We start from the raw sequence: 18,453 nt of genomic DNA, 5'->3' as shown, positions 1-18,453 counted from the left end.
ACCAGAACAAGAGGACACAGTCTCAAGCTGTGCCAGGGGAGGTTTAGGCTGGAGGTGAGGAGAAAGCTCTTCCCAGGAAGAGTAATTGGCCATTGGAATGTGCTGCCCAGGGAGATGCTGGAGTCCCCATCCCTAGAGGCGTTCACAAAAGGCTTGGCTGTGTGGCCCTTGGAGCCATGGTTTAGTTGTCAGGAGGCATTAGGTGTCAGGTAATAGGTTGGACTTGATGATCTCTGAGGTCTTTTCCAACCTGGTTGATTCTGTGATGCTATGAAATTCAGATCAAATAATACAGGCCAGTGAGCTACAAGCAGTGTGCTCCTTTAGGACAAAATCTTCCCTTCCAACATACTCCAGGGGAAAAAATAATATATATAGAGAGAGAGAGAGTGAGAGAGAGAACAACCAAATACATTATTGAAGGGGAACAGAAGACTTTAGGGGGGGGAAAAAGAACCCAACCAAACACCACATTTAATTCCTTCATGAGTTTAGGGGAGAAGCCTGATTGATATTAGTAATCTTTTGGTGGACAGAGCTGTCATTTAATTTAGCTTGCATGACTGAAAGAATTTAATAAAAGTCTTCCAGAGAGTTTTGCTGAAATTCTTTGCATGTTTTTCTTAAGCCCCTGGAAGAGGATCAAACCTAAAAAGCTGGAGAGGATGGAGACTGTACTTGCAGCTAAAATAATACTCAGGGTTGTAATATAGGCTTAATAATCAAGTAGTCATGTCCAGCAGGAAAAGTGCCTCGGTGCAGAAAGCCCTCTGCATCCCCAGCTGCACAGCCCTGTGCTGCTCAGCAGCATGAAAGGGACCCTGGCTAAGCTGTCAGCTCGTGGCTTGGACCACTACACTCTGTGCTGGGTTAGGAACTGGCTGGAGGGCCAGGCCCAGAGAGTGGTAGTGAATGGTGCCACATCCAGCTGGCGGCCAGTCACTAGTGGTGTCCCCCAGGGATCAGTGCTGGGCCCTGTCCTCTTCAACATATTAATTGATGATCTGGATGAGGGGGGTCGAGTCAGTCATCAGCAAGTTTGCAGATGACACCAAGTTAGGAAGAGATGTTAGTCAGTTAGAGGGTAGAAAGGCTCTGCAGAGGGACCTCAACCGACTGGACAGATGGGCAGAGTCCAACAGGATGGCATTCAACAAGTCTGTGGTGTGTTAACGCCTCTTTCTGAAAACAAAAGAAGAAAGCAGGGGGGAGGGCTTGCGGGTACTTTACACTCCCTGAAGGGCGTCTCCCCCCTGGGAAAGCTGAGTCTGTTCCACTCCCCCCCTCCCTGCCCAGCTAGGGTATAAAAAGCAGGACATCATAGCTGTTGGATCTCCTTTTTGCCTCCTGCCTCTGCTGGATGAGAGCTACTGCAGCTGCCCTCCTGCTCCTCAGCCACGTGGCTGGACCTGATCCTTTTCCCTGCTGCCTCTGCACCTCCTCAGAGAAAGACTGGTTGTGTATTATTTTTTTTCTGTCCCCCCTCCTTCTTGTTCCTTGCCCTTGTGAACCCTTTTTTTTCCCCTGTTATTGTTATATATATAATTTGAAGAAAAAAATTATTTGCCTCTCTACTTCCAAGCTGACTCCAGACTGTTGCTTAGTGGATTTGCTCCTTACCCTTTTTTTTTTTCCTCCTCTCCCTGTTTGGAGGGAGGAGGTGGGGGGGAGTGGGGAAGAGATTCTCAGCCTTTTCCCCATTTGTGCTTTTAACTCTCAGTTAAGGCTCAAACCACTACAAAGTCCAAGTGCCGAGTGCTGCACTTTGGCTACGGCAATCCCATGCGGAGCTACAGGCTGGGGTCGGAGTGGCTGAGAGCTGCCAAACAGAGAGGGACCTGGGGGTGCTGATTGACAGCCACCTGAATATGAGCCAGCAGTGTGCCCAGGTGGCCAAGAGGGCCAATGGCATCCTGGCTTGCATTAGGAATAGTGTGGCCAGCAGGAGCAGGGAGGTCATTGTGCCCTTGTACTCTGCTTTGGTTAGGCCGCACCTTGAGTCCTGTGTCCAGTTCTGGGCTCCGCAGTTTAAGAAGGACATTGAAACACTTGAAGGTGTCCAGGGAAGGGCAACAAGGCTGGGGAGGGGTCTGGAGCACAGCCCTGTGAGGACAGGCTGAGGGAGCTGGGGTTGCTTAGCCTGCAGAAGAGGAGGCTCAGGAGTGACCTCATTGCCCTCTACAACTACCTGAAGGGAGGTTGTAGCCAGGAAGGGGTTGGCCTCTTCTCCCAGGCAACCAGCACCAGAACAAGGGGACACAGTCCCAAGCTGTGCCAGGGGAGGTTTAGACTCGAGGTGAGGAGAAATTTCTTCACCGAGCGAGTCATTCGTCATTGGGATGTGCTGCCCAGGGAGGTGGTGGAGTCACCATCCCTGGAGGCATTCAAGAGGAGATTGGACGTGGCACTTGGTGCCATGGTCTAGTCATGGGGTCTGTGTTGATAGGTTGGACTCGATGATCCTTGAGGTCCTTTCCAACCTAAGTTATACTGTGATGCTCTGATACTGTGATACCGTGATACTGTGATACCCTGGGAGCTCGAACCAATGGTGAAAACCAGCCCCTGGCTTGGTGAGAAAGCTCTCAAAGCTCACCCAAATCCCTCAGCTTGTCACTGGCTGCAAAAGTTGGGATGCTTCCCTTCAGCAGCCTTGGGAGGAAAGAGATTTGGAGGAGCAAAGGTGTCAGTTCCCCTGGCATCCTGCAAGGCATTCGCTCTGGCCACAGGCTTTCAGGTGCCCAACAAGGATCATGAATAACAGAACCATAGAATCATGGAATCATAGGATCATGGAATCATGGAAACATGGAATCACATAACCATGGAATCATAGAATCATGGAGCCACAGAATCATAGAGTCATAGAAACATGGAATCATGGAGCCATGGAATCATGGCACCATACAATCATGGAATCATAGAAACATAGAACCATGGTATCATGGAATCATAGGATCGTCGAATCATGGAACCATGGAATCACATAACCATGGAATCATGGAATCATAGAATCATGGAGCCATAGAATCATAGAGTCATAGAAACATGCAATCATGGAGCCATGGAATCATGGCACCATAGAATCATGGAATCATAGAAACATAGAACCATGGTATCATGGAATCATAGGATCATGGAATCATAGGATCATCAAATCATGGAAACATGGAATCACATAACCATGGAATCATGGAATCATAGAATCACAGAGCCATAGAATCATAGAACCATGGAATCAGAGAGTAATAGAAACATGGAATCATGACACCATAGAATCATGGCACCATAGAATCATGGAATCATAGAAACATAGAACCATGGAATCATAGGATCATGGAATCATAGAATCACAGAGCCATAGAATCATGGAGCCATAGAAACATGGAATCATGGAGCCATGGAATCATGACACTATAGAATCATGGCACCATAGAATCACAGAACCATGGAATCATAGGATCATGGAATCATAGGATCACAGAGCCATAGAATCATAGAACCATAGAATCATAGAGTCATGGAAACATGGAATCATGGAGCCATGGAGCCATGGCACCATAGAATCACAGAACCATGGAATCATAGAACCATAGAATCATAGGATCATGGAATCACAGAATCACAGAGCCATAGAATCATAGAACCATAGAATCATGGAATCGTGGCACTATGGAATCATGGCACCATACAATCATGGAATCATAGAACCATAGAATCATGGAGTCATAGAATCAGGGAATCACAGAACCATAGAATCATGGAATCATGGCACTATGGTAGCATTGAACCATAGAATCATGGAATCATAGAAGCATAGAACCATGGAATCATGGCACCATACAATTATGGAATCATAGAAGCATAGAATCATGGAATCATGGAAGCACAGAACCATGGAATCATGGAAGCATAGAACCATGGAATCATAGAATCATGGAATCATGGAATCATGACACCATGGAATCATGGCACCATACAATCATGGAATCATAGAAGCATAGAGCCATAGAATCACAGAGTCATAGAAACATGGAAGCATGGAATCATAGAACCATAGAATCATGGCACCATACAATCATGGAATCATAGAAGCATAGAAGCATGGAATCATGGAGTTATAGAATCATGGAATCATAGAATTGTGGCACCATGGAATCATAGAAGCATAGAATCATGGAATCATAGAACCATGGAATCATAGAACCATATACTGGTGGAGGCTTGAAGTGACCTCTGAAACCGTCAAGTGCAGCCCCCCTGCCAAAGCAAGTTTGCCAAGGGCAGGCCAAACAGGAACACATCCAGATGGATCTTGAAAGTCTCCAGAGAAGGAAAAGCACAGCATGCCAGGTTGGAAGGGACCTCAAGGATCATCTGGTCCAAGCTTTCTAGGTAATAGCCTAGTTGAAACCAGGGGGCCCAGCAGCCTGACACTCCACAGCCCCTCTGAAGAGATGCCTCTTGACTTCCCACACACCTCCCAAGATTCCCAAGGGGCCAGGATTTCCTATTTGAAACCCCATCCTGCTGAACCCCCTGGTTTGGGTGGGGCAAAATGAAACCTTATAGGCAACCCTGACCTTGCAACTGACAAGAGTGAGTCATTTAGGGGTGGCTTTTAAATCAGGGTTTTCACACGATCCTGTTCCCCGTTAACAGCTCGTTACAAGGCACAGAAGGACATTCCCAGGGTGCAAGACAGCTGGGGCTGGTTTGCTGACAAAGGTCATTAGCTGATCACAAGCAAGAAGCAGGGAACAGAACCCAGTGTTTTAAGAGGCTGGAGCTGTGGCCTTCCTTTGAAAGCTCATGTGTTTCAAATTGCTGTGGTGCACACAAGAATGCAACAGGAGAATCGATTCTCTCCACTTCCTCTGCTTATTAGCCCTGGAAATAACGTGGAAAAAATTATCTTTTATTAGCAGATCCTTGGTTTTGCAACCAACCTTCACCATGAGATTTGCCTGTGCCCTCCAGCCCACTTCCCCCTTTCCCAGCTCCATCCAGTTAAGAAATCACAGAATCAATAAGGTTGGAAAAGACCTCAGAGATCAAGTCCAAGCTGTCACCCAACACCTCATGACAACATGGCTCCATGTGCCACATCCAATCCCCTCTTGAACACCTCCAGGGATGGGGACTCCACCACCTCCCTGGGCAGCACATCCCAATGGCCAATTACTCTTTCTGGGTAGAACTTTCTCCTCACCTCCAGCCTAAACCTCCCCTGGCACAGCTTGAGACTGTGTCCTCTTGTTCTGGTGCTGCTTGCCTGGGAGAAGAGACCAACCCCCACCTGGCTACAACCTCCCTTCAAGGCAAAGGAAACTACAGCACAGGAGGTGAAGAGAGGCTGAGAGCTCTGGGAGTGCTTAGTGTGGAGAGGAGAAGACTGAGAGGGATCTGATCAATGTCTATCAATATCTGAGGGCTGGGGGTCAGGAGGGAGGGGACAGGCTCTGCTCAGTTGCACCCTGGGATAGGACAAGGGGCAGTGGATAGAAACTCCAGCACAGGAGGTTCCACCTCAACATGAGGAGGAACTTCTTCACTGTGAGGGTCCCAGAGCCCTGGAGCAGGCTGCCCAGAGAGGTTGTCCTTCTCTGGAGCCTTTCCAGCCCCATCTGGATGTGTTCCTGTGTGACCTGTGCTGGATTCTCTGCTCCTGCTCTGGCAGGGGGTTGGACTTGATGATATCTGGAGGTCCCTTCCAACCCCTAACATCCTGTGGCCCTGTGATCCTTTCTGTGCACCAGGGCTGTGCTGGCATAGGCTTGTGCAGCAGCAGGAACTCAGCACAACATTAAGTGGGGTTCTACAGAGAGATCTGGACAGTTGGATCGAGGGGTAAGGTCAACTGCACAAGATTCAACAAGGCCAAGTGCTGGGGTCCTGCACTTGGGTCACAACAACCCCATGAAGGCTCCAGGCTTGGAGCAGAGTGGCTGGACACTGCCCAACAGAGAGAGTTCCTGAAGCTTCACCTCAACCTGTGGCAGTGGGTGCCAAAGGGGGTGAACTGCAGCTCAGAGTTTATCTTGTGGCTCTTCAGACATGAAAGGGTTTTAGTCTTTACTTCCAGCACTCACAGAATCATGGAATCATAGAACAATAGAATCCTGGACTCATAGTATCATAGAACCAAAGAACCACAGAATCATAGAATGGTGGGGATTGGAAGGGACCTCCAGAGATCATCAAAACCAAATCCACTGCCAAACCACAACCACCTAGGGCATCTCCCACAGGAACACATCCAGATGGGTCTTGAAAGCCTCTAGAAAAGGAGACTCCACAACCTCTCTGGGCAGCCTGCTCCAAGGCTCCAACATCCTCACAGCAAAGAAGTTTCTCCTGATGTTGAGGTGGAACTTCCCATGTTCCAGTTTGTGTCCATTGCCACTCAAAATACCATCTCCTGGAACAGAAAAATCCCTACTGTGCATCACCCAGGGGCTGCTGGTGCAGCAGGACCTTCTTTCCTGCCTTCACAGGCTCCAGAGGACATGTTCTCATCTGCCAGTAAATCATTTTCCCTGGTCACTCCCCTGATAGCACAAAGAAGCTGATGACAGTGGCCCTCCAGTATCTGAAGGGGGCTCCAAGAAAGCTGGGGAGGGACTTTTGAGGGTGTCAGGGAGTGATAGGAGTGGGGGGAATGGAACAAAACTAGAAGTGGGGAGATTGAGATTGGATGTGAGGAAGAAGTTGTTCCCCATGAGGGTGGTGAAAGCCTGGCACAGGTTGCCCAGGGAGGTGGTGGAAGCCTCCTGCCTGGAGGTGTTTGCAGCCAGGCTGGATGTGGCTGTGAGCAACCTGCTGTAGTGTGAGGTGTCCCTGGCCATGGCAGGGGGGTTGGAACTGGCTGATCCTCGAGGTCCCTTCCAACCCTAACAATTCTATGATTCCATAAAGGCTGGCCCTGCTTTATGGATCATCAGCTCCATTCCAGATAAGCAATCAAACCTGACACCATCCCTATGGCTAAAGGAAGCCATTGTCATCATCCCTGGAGGTGTTCAAGAGGGGATTGGACGTGGCACTTGGTGCCATGGTGTAGTCATGGGGTCTGTGGTGACAGGTTGGACTGGATGATCTTTGAGGTCTCTTCCAGCCTTGGTGATTCTGGGAAGACAGAGCAAGCTGGTGGCAATTAAAATGAATCCAAACTACACAGCAAATCTTTCTTGGCAGCACAAGCAGATGCCAAAGCTGTTATGAATTGCTCTGGTTTGTGGATGGCAGCCTGATGCCCAGGACAGGATGCTCCCATGGATGGGGAGGTTGTGCCCTTGCTGGCACCGTGGCAGGCAGAGGGAGCAGCTCCTGCCTGCTGTCCCCCAGGCAGGGGAGGTGTGACTTCCCCAGGCCGGACAAACACTCATTTATCACCCAGCACATGTGAAAGAGATCCCTGAGGCTTCAGGATCAGCTCATTCACCTTACAGGCAGTTCCTTCCCCCCCCCCCAGGCCACAGCTATTTATGGCTCAGTGTTGTGTAGCAGTAGGCAGGAACAGGATGGTGTGGGTGCCAAGTAGAGCTGGGGGATCCAGCACAGCCTGCTGGGGACCTGGGCAGTCCCCATCTGCTTCTGGCTTGTCCCCTAACCCCTGCATCAATGCTGATGCCAGAGAAACACTGCTCTGCCCTTGGTGGTGAGCTGCTGCAGCTCTTGCTCCTGCTCTGCATTTCACAGAATCATAGAATGGCTCAGGTTGGAAGGAACCTTAGGGATCATCTACTCCAACCTCCCTGCCATGGGCAGGCACTCCTCTCAACTAGACTTGTTTGCTCAAGGTCTCATCCAATCTGGCCTTGAACATGGAGAACACATCTTATTGGAGAATAAGTCGTATGAGGAAGGATGATCTTATGATGAAGGAGCTGGGGATGGTTAGCTTGCAAAAGAGGAGGCTGAGGGCAGACCTCATTGCTCTCTACGGCTACCTGAAAGGACAATGTAGAGAAGCTGCTGCTGGTCTCTTCTCACAGGTCATTAGTGACAGGACAAGAGGAACAGCCTCAAGCTGTGACTGGGCAGGGTTAGACTGGACATTAGGAAACCTTTTTCCCATCCAGAGTGGTCAGGGATTGGAATGTGCTGCCCAGGGAGCTGGTGGAGTCCCCAAGCCTGGCTGTGTTTGAAGGTGGTTTGGCTGTGGTGCTTGGGGCTATGGCTTAGGGGTGACCCTTGCAGAGCAGGGTTCTGGATTTGGCTTGGTGATCTTGAGGATCTCCTCCAACCTGAATGTTTCTGTGAGTCTGTGAGCTCCAGGGCCTGTCTCAAGTCCTTCCCACACCAATTCTTCACTGGCATCATCTCTGCTCCTTCTTCCCACCAGGTTTCTTAGTCTCTTAACAGCACCCCAACTGCCTTCCCCACTCCTTTCCACTCACTCCTAATGACTAGACAGGAGAACCTGGACCAATTTCTCCACCTGTCAAGCAGTCAGCCCTCAGGGGGTTGGTAACTGAGTGAAGGAGAGGTGTGGGAGAGAGCCTACATGGGCCTGGACCCATCATTGCTATTATCCATATTTTCCACATTTCATTTAGTTATGTTGGAGCAGAACCCTGCTCTGCCATCCAAACACCACTCAGAGAAAGCCCCAAAGCAACACATCACCAGGAGGCAGATAAAACATGTGACAGCAGGCCAAATAGGAGCACAAGGAACAAGAAGACAACGTGGGCAGAGGTGGAGCTATCAACCACCTCATCACCATCACATCCTACAGGCTGTCTGGGGCTGCCCAAACGTGTCCAGAGAAGGGCAACAAAGCTGGGGAGGGGTCTGGAGCACAGCCCTGTGAGGAGAGGCTGAGGGAGCTGGGGTTGCTTAGCCTGGAGAAGAGGAGGCTCAGGGGAGACCTTCTTGCTCTCTACCACTCCCTGAAGGGAGGTTGTAGCCAGGTGGGGGTTGGTCTCTTCTCCCAGGAACGCAGAACCAGAACAAGAGGACACAGTCTCAAGCTGTGTCAGGGGGAAGTTTAGGCTTGATCTTAGAAAGAAGTTTTTCCCAGACAGAGAGATTGCCCTTTGGAATGTGCTGCCCAGGGAGGTGGTGGAGTCACCATCACTGGAGGTGTTTAAGAAGAGCCTGGATGAGGCACTTGGTGCCATGGTTTAGTTAGGGTTAGGTGTTCAGTTAGACTTGGTGATAGTATCATAGTATCAGTCAGGGTTGGAAGGGACCACAAGGATCATCTAGTTCCAACCCCCCTGCCATGGGCAGGGACACCCCACACTAGATCAGCCTGGCCACAGCCTCATCCAACCTGGGCTTAAACACCTCCAGGGACAAGGCCCCAACCACCTCCCTGGACAACCCATTCCAGGGCTTCACCACTCTCATGGGGAAGAACTTCCTCCTCCCCTCCAGCCTCCATCTCCCCACCTCCAGCTTCATTCCATTCCCCCTAGTCCTATCACTACCTGAGATCCTGAGCAGTCCCTCCCCAGCCTTCCTGTAGCCCCCTTCAGATCCTGGAAGGCCACAATGAGGTCACCTCAGAGCCTTCTCTTCTCCAGACTGAACAGCCCCAACTCCTTCAGTCTGTCCTCACAGGAGAGGGGATCTCAGAGGTCTCTTCCAAGCTGGCTGATTCTGTGATTCTGTGAATGAAGGAGAAGATGCCCTGGGTGCAAGAGCATCTGGGAGGGCATGCAGGTATCACCCCCCCTGAGCCACCTTCTCCACAAGCCCGGTGTTTGTGCAGGGGACACACCAGTATGGCCACAGCAGGTTGAGCAGCAGCCAGCCTCTCCCCGCAGCCTGCCGGCTGCCCAGCCCAGCCCAGCCCGGGTCGGAGCGGCTGAGAGATTTCCTCTTGGCTCCGGCTCCAGCACACGTGGCCACTCTCCAGCTGTCAGCGACGTCTGCTGGGGCTGCCTTGGGAGACAAACATCTCGTCCTTGGCAGCAGGTAGGAAACAGCAAGCTGAGAGCTGTGCCGGAAGGGTTTTGCTTCCCCCTCCCCCTGCTCCCCTCCCCCCTTCTCGTTCTGACACGCTAATGAGAAGCAAATCTCTGTGCTGGTCTCAAGAAGCCCCCGGCAGAGAGCCACTTCTCAGACAAGGGATTTTGATAGGTACCATAGAATAACAGCACCCCAGCACGGTGGGGTTGGGTTGGAAGGGACCCCTGTGCAGATCATCCAGTCCAACTGCCCTCTTTAAGCAGGGTCACCCACAGCAGGCTGCACAGCATCACAATGTCCAGGTGGGGTTGGGAAGGCTCCAGAGAAAGAGACTCCACAGCCTCTCTGGCCAGCCTGCTCCGGGCCTCCAGCACCCTCAACAGGAAAGAATTTTGCCCTTATGTTCAGATGGAGCCTCCTGGGTTCCAGTTTGTGCCCACTGCCTCAGACTGGGCACCACTGAGAAGAGCCCAGCCCCATCCTCGTGGCCCCCATGATTTAGCTCTTGCTGAGCATTGATCAGATCTCCTCTCAGGCTGCTCCAGGCTAAACACAGTACCTGTGTCCCACAGGGTTTGACCCCAGTGCCCATGTGGGACCGGCTTGCATAAGTCTAATGCATGCCAGCCTGGTAGAGACACAGCATCCTGGCCTGCATCAGGAACAGTGTGGCCAGCAGGAACAGGGAGGTCATTCTGCCCTGTGCTCAGCACTGCTGAGGCCACACCTTGAGTCCTGTGTCCAGTTCTGGGCTCCTCAGTTTAGGAAAGATGTTGAGATGCTGGAAGGTGTCCAGAGAAGGGCAACAAGGCTGGGGAGGGGTCTGGAGCACAGCCCTGTGAGGAGAGGCTGAGGGAGCTGGGGTTGCTTAGCCTGGAGAAGAGGAGGCTCAGGGGAGACCTTCTTGCTCTCTCCAACTCCCTGAAGGGAGGTTGTAGCCAGGTGGGGGTTGGTCTCTTCTCCCAGGCACCCAGCACCAGAACAAGAGAACACAATCTCAAGCTGTGCCAGGGGAGGTTCAAGCTGGATGTTAGGAGAAAGTTCTTCCCAGCAAGAGAGCTTGGCCATTGGGATGTGCTGCCCATGGAGGTGGTGGAGTCACCATCTCTGGAGGTGTTTAAGAGGACCCTGGATGAGGCACTTGGTGCCATGGTTTATTTGATCAGATGGTGTTGGGTGAGAGGTTGGACTGGATGATCTCCAAGGTCTTTTCCAACCTGGTTAATTCTATTCCCAGGGCTCTCAGCCTTATTTTCACACACCACCTTTTCTTGTACAGAGGTTTCTGCCCCAACACTGGCCCCTGTCACCCAGGTCACACCCTGCCCTCCCAGGGGCAGCTCTCTCTGGCTCTTACTTTTGCACTAACTTCACTCCAAGGCACTGAGAGCCCAAAAGGCAACTGCAAAGTGTTCTGCTGAATGTCCCCAGCTCCACAGAGCTGTCACAGGGGACTCGATGGTTGTCTCACAGGGCAGATACCTCCTATCAGACAAGACAGCTGCAGTGCAGGACTGATAACCAAGCTGGTGGCTTCAGCACAGACTTAAATCAGGCAGGAGGAGAAGAATTCCATGGCAAACACCCTTCAACCCTCTCAGCAAGGGAGGAGTGGGCAGCTTGCCCTCCCTGGAGACCTGCTGGCCACCACAGCAGGACAGGATGTGCCCAGTTAAGCCTGGGATGTGCTTCTTGGGAGCTGGGGAGATTGTTAACTTCCAGCATCCTGTGGCCACCTCTGCTACCCAAGAGCCACCACTCCACACTGCACAGAGAGCACAGCATGGGGCTGGTGTGGCTGGGGAAGGTGTCCAGCTGGAATGGGGAGCCCCAAGCCTCAGGCTCCTGTGCCATAAGTATTGATGGACTTCACATGGAACAAGACCAAGAAGCCAGAAGTAATCATGGGAATGAATCATAGAATCATAGAACTGTCAGGGTCGGAAGGGACCGCAAGGCTCTGCCAGTCCCAACCCCCCTGCCATGGCCAGGGACACCTCACACTACAGCAGGTTGCTCACAGCCACATCCAGCCTGGCTGCAAAAACCTCCAGGCAGGAGGCTTCCACCACCTCCCTGGGCAACCTGTGCCAGGCTCTCACCACCCTCCTGGGGAACAACTTCTTCCTAACATCCAATCTCAATCTATCCATTTCTAGCTTTGCTTCATCCTCCCCAGGCCTATCACTCCCTGACACCATCAAAAGTCCCTCCCCAGCTTTCTGGTAGCCACCTGGAAGGCCACAATTAGGTCTCCTTGGAGCCTTCTCTTCTCCAGACTGAACAACCCCAACTCCCTCAGTCTGTCCTCACAGCAGAGCAGCTCCAGCCCTCTGCTCATCCTCGTGGCCCTTCTCTGGACACCTTCCAGCACCTCCAGATCCTTCCTGGCACAGAGGCTTCAGAACTGGACCCAGAGCTCCAGCTGTGGTCTGAGCAGAGTGGAGCAGAGTGGAGCAGAGGGGCAGAATCCCCTCCCTGGCCCTGCTGGCTCTGCTTCTCTTGCTGCAGCCCAGGCTGTGGTTGGCTCTCTGGGCTGCAAGTGCTCACTGCTGGCTCCTGCTGAGCTTCTCATCACAGTGATGTCTCTCCAGCCTCTGTGGTCCCTACTTCACTGCTCCTGGGCAAAGTCACAGCTCTCCTCTGCATTCAGAGCATGGCTGCTGCTTGCTAAAATCCAAAGAGAAGAGACCTCACAGACACAGCTTTTCCAGTGTTGGTATCAGCAGCCTGCCTCCCCAGATGGGTCTACAAACAGGATTAGGAAACATGCAGGCTCCAGCATGGGCACTGGTGCTACACTGGGGTGCAACTGGCTGTGGCTGTGAGCAATCTGCTGTAGTGTGAGGTGTTCCTGGCCATGGCAGGGGGGTTGGAACTAGCTGAGACTTGAGGTCCCTTCCAACCCTGACAGTTCTATGAACTCATCCCTACTGCTGAACATAGCCAACAGAAATACATTCTGCAAGGCTCAGACCTCCAGAGCTGCAGGCAAGAGGCAGGAGATGCCCACAGAGATGCACAGCCATCAGCTGAGCAGCTGAAGCAACTCAGCATTTAAGTAAGGTTCCAAGCCAGTGACCTTCCTCCCTCCCCCGCTGAGACTTAACACTGGCAGAGGAAGCCCTGAAATGAACCTACAGGAGACTCATCCTCAGCTTGTGTGCTGCAGGAAAAGGTCAGCAAACTCCTTGTAAGCAGGAGGCACTCCAGGGGTCTGGCCAAAAATAAGAAGGTCCCTTCCTGTCCACCTTGCTATTTCTTGATGCCTCAAACACTCAGCCTCTGCCAGCTGCCTCCCACCCTCCCTGCTGACTGTGCCTCACGAGGCAGCACCTTCTGACAGGTGGCCTCAGAAGGTGCAGCCAAGCACACTTCCTCCTGTGAAGAACTTCTTGGATCTCAGGAAGAAGTTTTTCCCCAGGAGGGTGGTGAGAGACTGGAACAGGCTGCCCAGGGAGGTGGTGGAAGCCTCATCCAGGCTGGCTGTGGCTATGAGCAACCTGCTGTAGTGTGAGGTGCCCCTGGCCATGGCAGGGGGTCTGGAACTGGCTGAGCCTTGAGGTCCCTTCCAGCCCTGACAGTTCTGTGATTCTATGATTCTATAAGTAGTGTTCCTTGGAAACACAGCTGAGCAAGGCCAGGGGCACCAATACTGCTGCAACCTACACTTCCCTGTTGGATCTCTGAGTTTGATGTGCTCCAAGCACCATCTCTCCCAGCACCTGCTCCAAGGACCATCTCTCCTTGTACCTGCTCCCAGGACAATCTCTCCCTGCACCTGCTCCATTCCAATGGCCAATCTCTCTTGCTGGGAAGAACTTCTTCCTAATATCCAGCCTAAACCTCACCTGACACAGCTTGAGACTGTGTCCTCTTGTTCTGGTGCTGCTTGCCTGGGAAAAGAGACTAACCCCCACCTGGCTACAACCTCCCTTCAGGTAGCTGGAGAGAGCAAGAAGGTCTCCCCCTGAGCCTCCTCTTCTCCAGGCTAAGCAACCCCAGCTCCCTCAGCCTCTCCTCACAGGGCTGTGCTCCAGACCCCTCCCCAGCCTTGTTGCCCTTCTCTGGACACCTTCCAGCATCTCAACATCCTTCTTAAACTGAGGAGCCCAGAACTGGACACAGGACTCAAGGTGTGGCCTAACCAGTGCTGAGCACAGGGCACAATGACCTCCCTGCTCCTGCTGGCCACACTGTTCCTGATGCAGGCCAGGATGCCATTGGCCTTCCTGGCCCCCTCAGGTCCCCTCTCTGCCACTTTCATCCCACTAAGGTCAGAGAGAGCTGGGTGCTGCCTTCCTGGGACCATCTGGGAGGACACCTCCTGATCAAATTACCAGCCTGAGTCACAGCACAAGGCTGTGACTTGATCCAATTAAGGAGGCCCAGAGTAACTGTAATTAGCAGTTAATTTGCTGTCAACAGCTCCACTTACACCGTGTTTTGCTGCACATGGAGTCCTCCAGGTTTGTTTCCCCTACAACAGGATAAACTCCAGCGCTGGTACAGGATATCTGGTGTTTGTTTTCAAGCTCTGCTGTGCCTCAGCTGCATGCTTTGGACACAAAAGCAAACAAATCCTCCTGAAAGCCTGTGTTTTGTGGCTTGTTTTTTTTCTCCTTGCCCAGCTGATTTCCACATCATTGTTTGGAGGCTGGTCCCTGTAGGGCACACCTGAGGCACATCAGAGCTGAAGGCACAGGGGTAAAGTTGAATCTCCCTTTCATGCTAGCAGGGCATTTCAGGGAAGGACAGTGCTAAAATGCTATTGATGTCCCTCAAAGGTTATGAATGCAAGACAACAGACTGCTGTGGAAACCAGCCAAAGCTGCCACCCACCCCAGCTCAGCCCCACAAGCTTCCTTGGCTTGCCAGGAAAAGCAGGGAGCTGGATTCACCACCTGGGACAGCTTTGCTGCTGCTGCTGTAGCCTCTTCTCCCAAGGGCAGGACAAGAGGAAATGGCCCCAAGATGCACCAGGGGAGGTTTAGGTTGGAGATTAGTCATGAGGTCTGTGGTGACAGGTTGGACTTGATGATCTTTGAAGTTTCTTCCAACCTTGGTGATTCTGTGATTAGGAAAATTGCCTTTGCTGCAAGAGTGGTCAGGCACAGGCTGCCCAGGGAGGTGGTGGAGTCCCCATCCCTGGAGCTGGTTCAGGAAAGGTGTGGCCATGGCACTTTGGGACATGGTTTAGTGGCCATGGGGGTGTTAGACTAGTGGTTGGACTTGATCTTAGAGGCCTTTTTCAGCCTTAATGGTTCTGTGAACTAAGCTAAGGCTGGATGTTAGGAAGATTAGGCTGGATGTTAGGAAGAAGTTCTACACAGAGAGAGTGATTGCCATTGGAATGTGCTGCCTGGGGAGGTGGTGGAGTCACCATCACTGGAGGTGTTCAGGAGGAGACTTGATGGGGTGCTTGGTGGCATGGTTTAGTTGTTTAGGTGGTGTTGGATTGGTTGATGGGTTGGACATGATGATCTTGATGGTCTCTGCCAACCTGGTCTACTCTACTCTACTCTCTACTCCTATTCTATTCTATTCTATTCTATTCTATTCTATTCTATTCTATTCTATTCTATTCTATTCTATTCTATTCTATTCTATTCTATTCTATTCTATTCTATTCCTGTAGTAGATGTGAGGTGGAAGCTCACAGATGAATAAAGCAAGCCTGGAAAGGCAAATGGGATTAGCTGAAAGGAAGGTGAGGCTTTCCTTTTTCTTACCAATAAAGGTGACATACAGTTTCACAAAGGAGCCCATCTCACCCAGTCCCCTCCCATCTGTTCCACACATACATTGCCTGGGGAAGGACAAAGAGAAGTCAGGGGAAGGAAACAGAGAATCTTATCTCTGCTGTCCCATTACTTACCAATAAAAGGGGCACATGGCCCCTAATATCCAACCTAAACCTCTCCTGGTGCAACTTGAGGCCTTTTCCTCTCATCCTGTCAATTGTTACTGGGGAGAAAAGACCAAGCCCCACCTGGATCCAGCCTCCTTTCAGGAGCTGTAGAGAGCAATGAAGTCTCCTGTCAGCCTCCTCTTCTCCACACTGAACAACCCCAATTCCCTCAGCTGCTCCTCCCCAGCCCTGTTCTCCAGACCCTTCCCCAGCTTCATTGCCCTTCTCTACACCTGCTCCAGCACCTCAATGTCCTTCTTGGAATGATGAGCCCAAAATCATAGAATCATAGAAGAAGAGACCCCCAAGATCATCAAGTCCAACCTGTCACCCAACACCTCATGACTATTAGACCATGGCACCAAGTGTCACATCCAATCCCCTCTTGAACACCTCCAGGGATGGTGACTCAAACCCAGTACCCAAAGTGTGGCCTCACCAGTCCAGGGGGACAATCCCTGCCCTGCTCCTGCTGGCCACACCATCGCTGATCCAGGCCAGGATGGTGGTGCCCTTCATGCCCACCTGGGCAGACAGTGGCTCATCTTCAGCCAGCTGTTGACCACCACCCTCAGGTCTTTCTCTGCTGGGCAGTTTCCAGCCACTCTGCCCCGAGCCTGGAGCAGTCATGGGGTTGTTGTGACCCAAGTGCAGGACCCAGGCCTTTTTAAACCTCATACAATGGACCTCTCCCCATTGATCCAGCCTGTCCAGGTCCCTCTGCAGAGCCTTCCTATCTTCCAGCAGACCAACACTCCCTCCCAGCTTAGTGCCATCTGCCAACTTACTGAGAGTGCCCCAACCCCCCTTGTCTGTATATTAAAGAAGCTAAAGAGAACTGGCCCCAGCACTTTCATGAAGCTTACAGGAGATGCTCAAAGTTCTGCTGTCACTGAGCAGCACCAGAAAGGTGCCTATCTACTGCCCTTTCCTTACTGCAAATGGGAAATGCCTGGCATTCCACAGCAGAGGGAACTGCAGAAGCAATAAAAGCCTGGGGCTTGACAGCACACCTCAGATGCTCCTCTGTGCAGAGCAAGACCACAGGCAAAGCAGAATACAGAAGACAGAAAACAGAATACAGAATTAACCAGGTTGGAAAAGACCTTGGAAATCATCATGTCCAACCTTTCACCCAACACCATCTGATCAAATAAACCATGGCACCAAGTGCCTCAGCCAGGCTCTTTTTAAACACTTCCAGTGGTGGTGACTCCACCACCTCCCTGGGCAGCACATCCCAATGGGCAATCTCTCTTGCTGGGAAGAACTTCTTCCCAACATCCAGCCTAAACTTCCCCTGGCACAGCTTGAGACTGTGTCCTCTTGTTCTGGTGCTGGGTGCCTGGGAGAAGAGACCAACCCCCTCCTGGCTACAACCTCCCTTCAGGTAGCTGTAGAGAGCAAGAAGGTCAGCCCTGAGCCTCCTCTTCTCCAGGCTAAGCAACCCCAGCTCCCTCAGCCTCTCCTCACAGGGCTGTGCTCCAGACCCCTCCCCAGCCTCGTTGCCCTTCTCTGGACATGTTTGGGCAGCCCAGCCCCATCCTCTTGACCTAAACCCTTTAGCTATGGATCAGCACTGATCAGATCCCCCCTCAGGCTGCTCTTCTCCAGGCTGAACAGCCCCAGGTCTCTCAGCCTCTCCTCCTCACAGAGATGCTCCATGTCCCTCAGCATCTTTGTGACCTCTGCTGGACTCTCTCCAGTACTTCTCTGGCCCTGTGAGGAGCCCAGAACTGGAGACATTATTCCACATGTGACCTCAGCAGGGCGGAGGAGAGGGGAAAGTGAACCTCCCTCAGTCTGCTCCCTGCCATAGGCTGCGGATCCAGGGTCTGGAGGGTCCAGATCCAACCCTTTGCTTTCTCAAGCATGGTCCTTCTGTGGTGGGGTCAAAGCCCCTTCCCCAGCCCCTCACACTCCACCATACTCTGCATTTGGAGCAAAGGGGCTAAGAGAGACTCGGGCCCAAGGGCACAGTGCTGTTCCCAGACCTATTTTGTTTACATTTGATTCAATCAAGTTGTGGCCTTTTGGCCTCTCTCCAAATTAACTTCTGGGTGACCTCCACCATGCCCTCTCCCAGCAGCCAGGCCGCAGGGAAACAGCCCATTAAACCTACAGACAAACCCAGGACATATTGATCAAACCAGCTTCAAACATGGATGGTTAAATGCTTTTGGTTTGTTTAGGTTTGTTTTGCTTTTGCCCCCACTCCTTTTATTTGCAGACTCGAAGTCTATTTTGTCTTTGGTCACTCACACCTCTGGGCATCCTCTCTCTTTCTTTCTTTCTTTCTTTCTTTCTTTCTTTCTTTCTTTCTTTCTTTCTTTTCTTTCTTTCTTTCTTTCTTTCTTTCTTTCTTTCTTTCTTTCTTTCTTTCTTTCTTTCTTTCTTTCTTTCTTTTCTTTCTTTCTTTCTCTCTTTCTCTCTTTCTCTCTCTCTTTCTCTCTCTCTTTCTCTCTCTCTCTTTCTCTCTCTCTTTCTCTCTCTCTTTCTCTCTTTCTCTTCTTCTTTCTTTCTTTCTTTCTTTCTCTCTTTCTTTCTCTCTTTCTCTTCTTTCTCTCTTTCTCTCTTTCTCTCTTTCTTCTCTTTCTTTCTCTCTTTCTCTCTTTTCT

At 51.4% G+C, this 18,453-nt stretch overlaps 1 protein-coding gene across 1 annotated transcript in view; it reads right to left on the bottom strand.

Moving 5' to 3' along the window:
• GPC3 (glypican 3) overlaps window positions 1-18,453 on the bottom strand; it is a gene marked incomplete at its 5' end in the record, with an annotated part of 152,964 nt that overhangs the window by 72,406 nt on the left and 62,105 nt on the right. The gene's annotated exons all lie outside the window — the stretch shown is intronic.

This window comes from Melanerpes formicivorus, unplaced genomic scaffold, assembly GCF_026170545.1.
Source record: "Melanerpes formicivorus ecotype bairdi unplaced genomic scaffold, bMelFor1.0.p_v2 SCAF_197, whole genome shotgun sequence".
In the NCBI taxonomy this organism is placed as follows: Eukaryota; Metazoa; Chordata; class Aves; order Piciformes; family Picidae; genus Melanerpes; species Melanerpes formicivorus.
The sequence above is the reverse complement of the archived record's forward strand: the minus strand, read 5'-3'. Positions and strand labels throughout refer to the sequence as shown.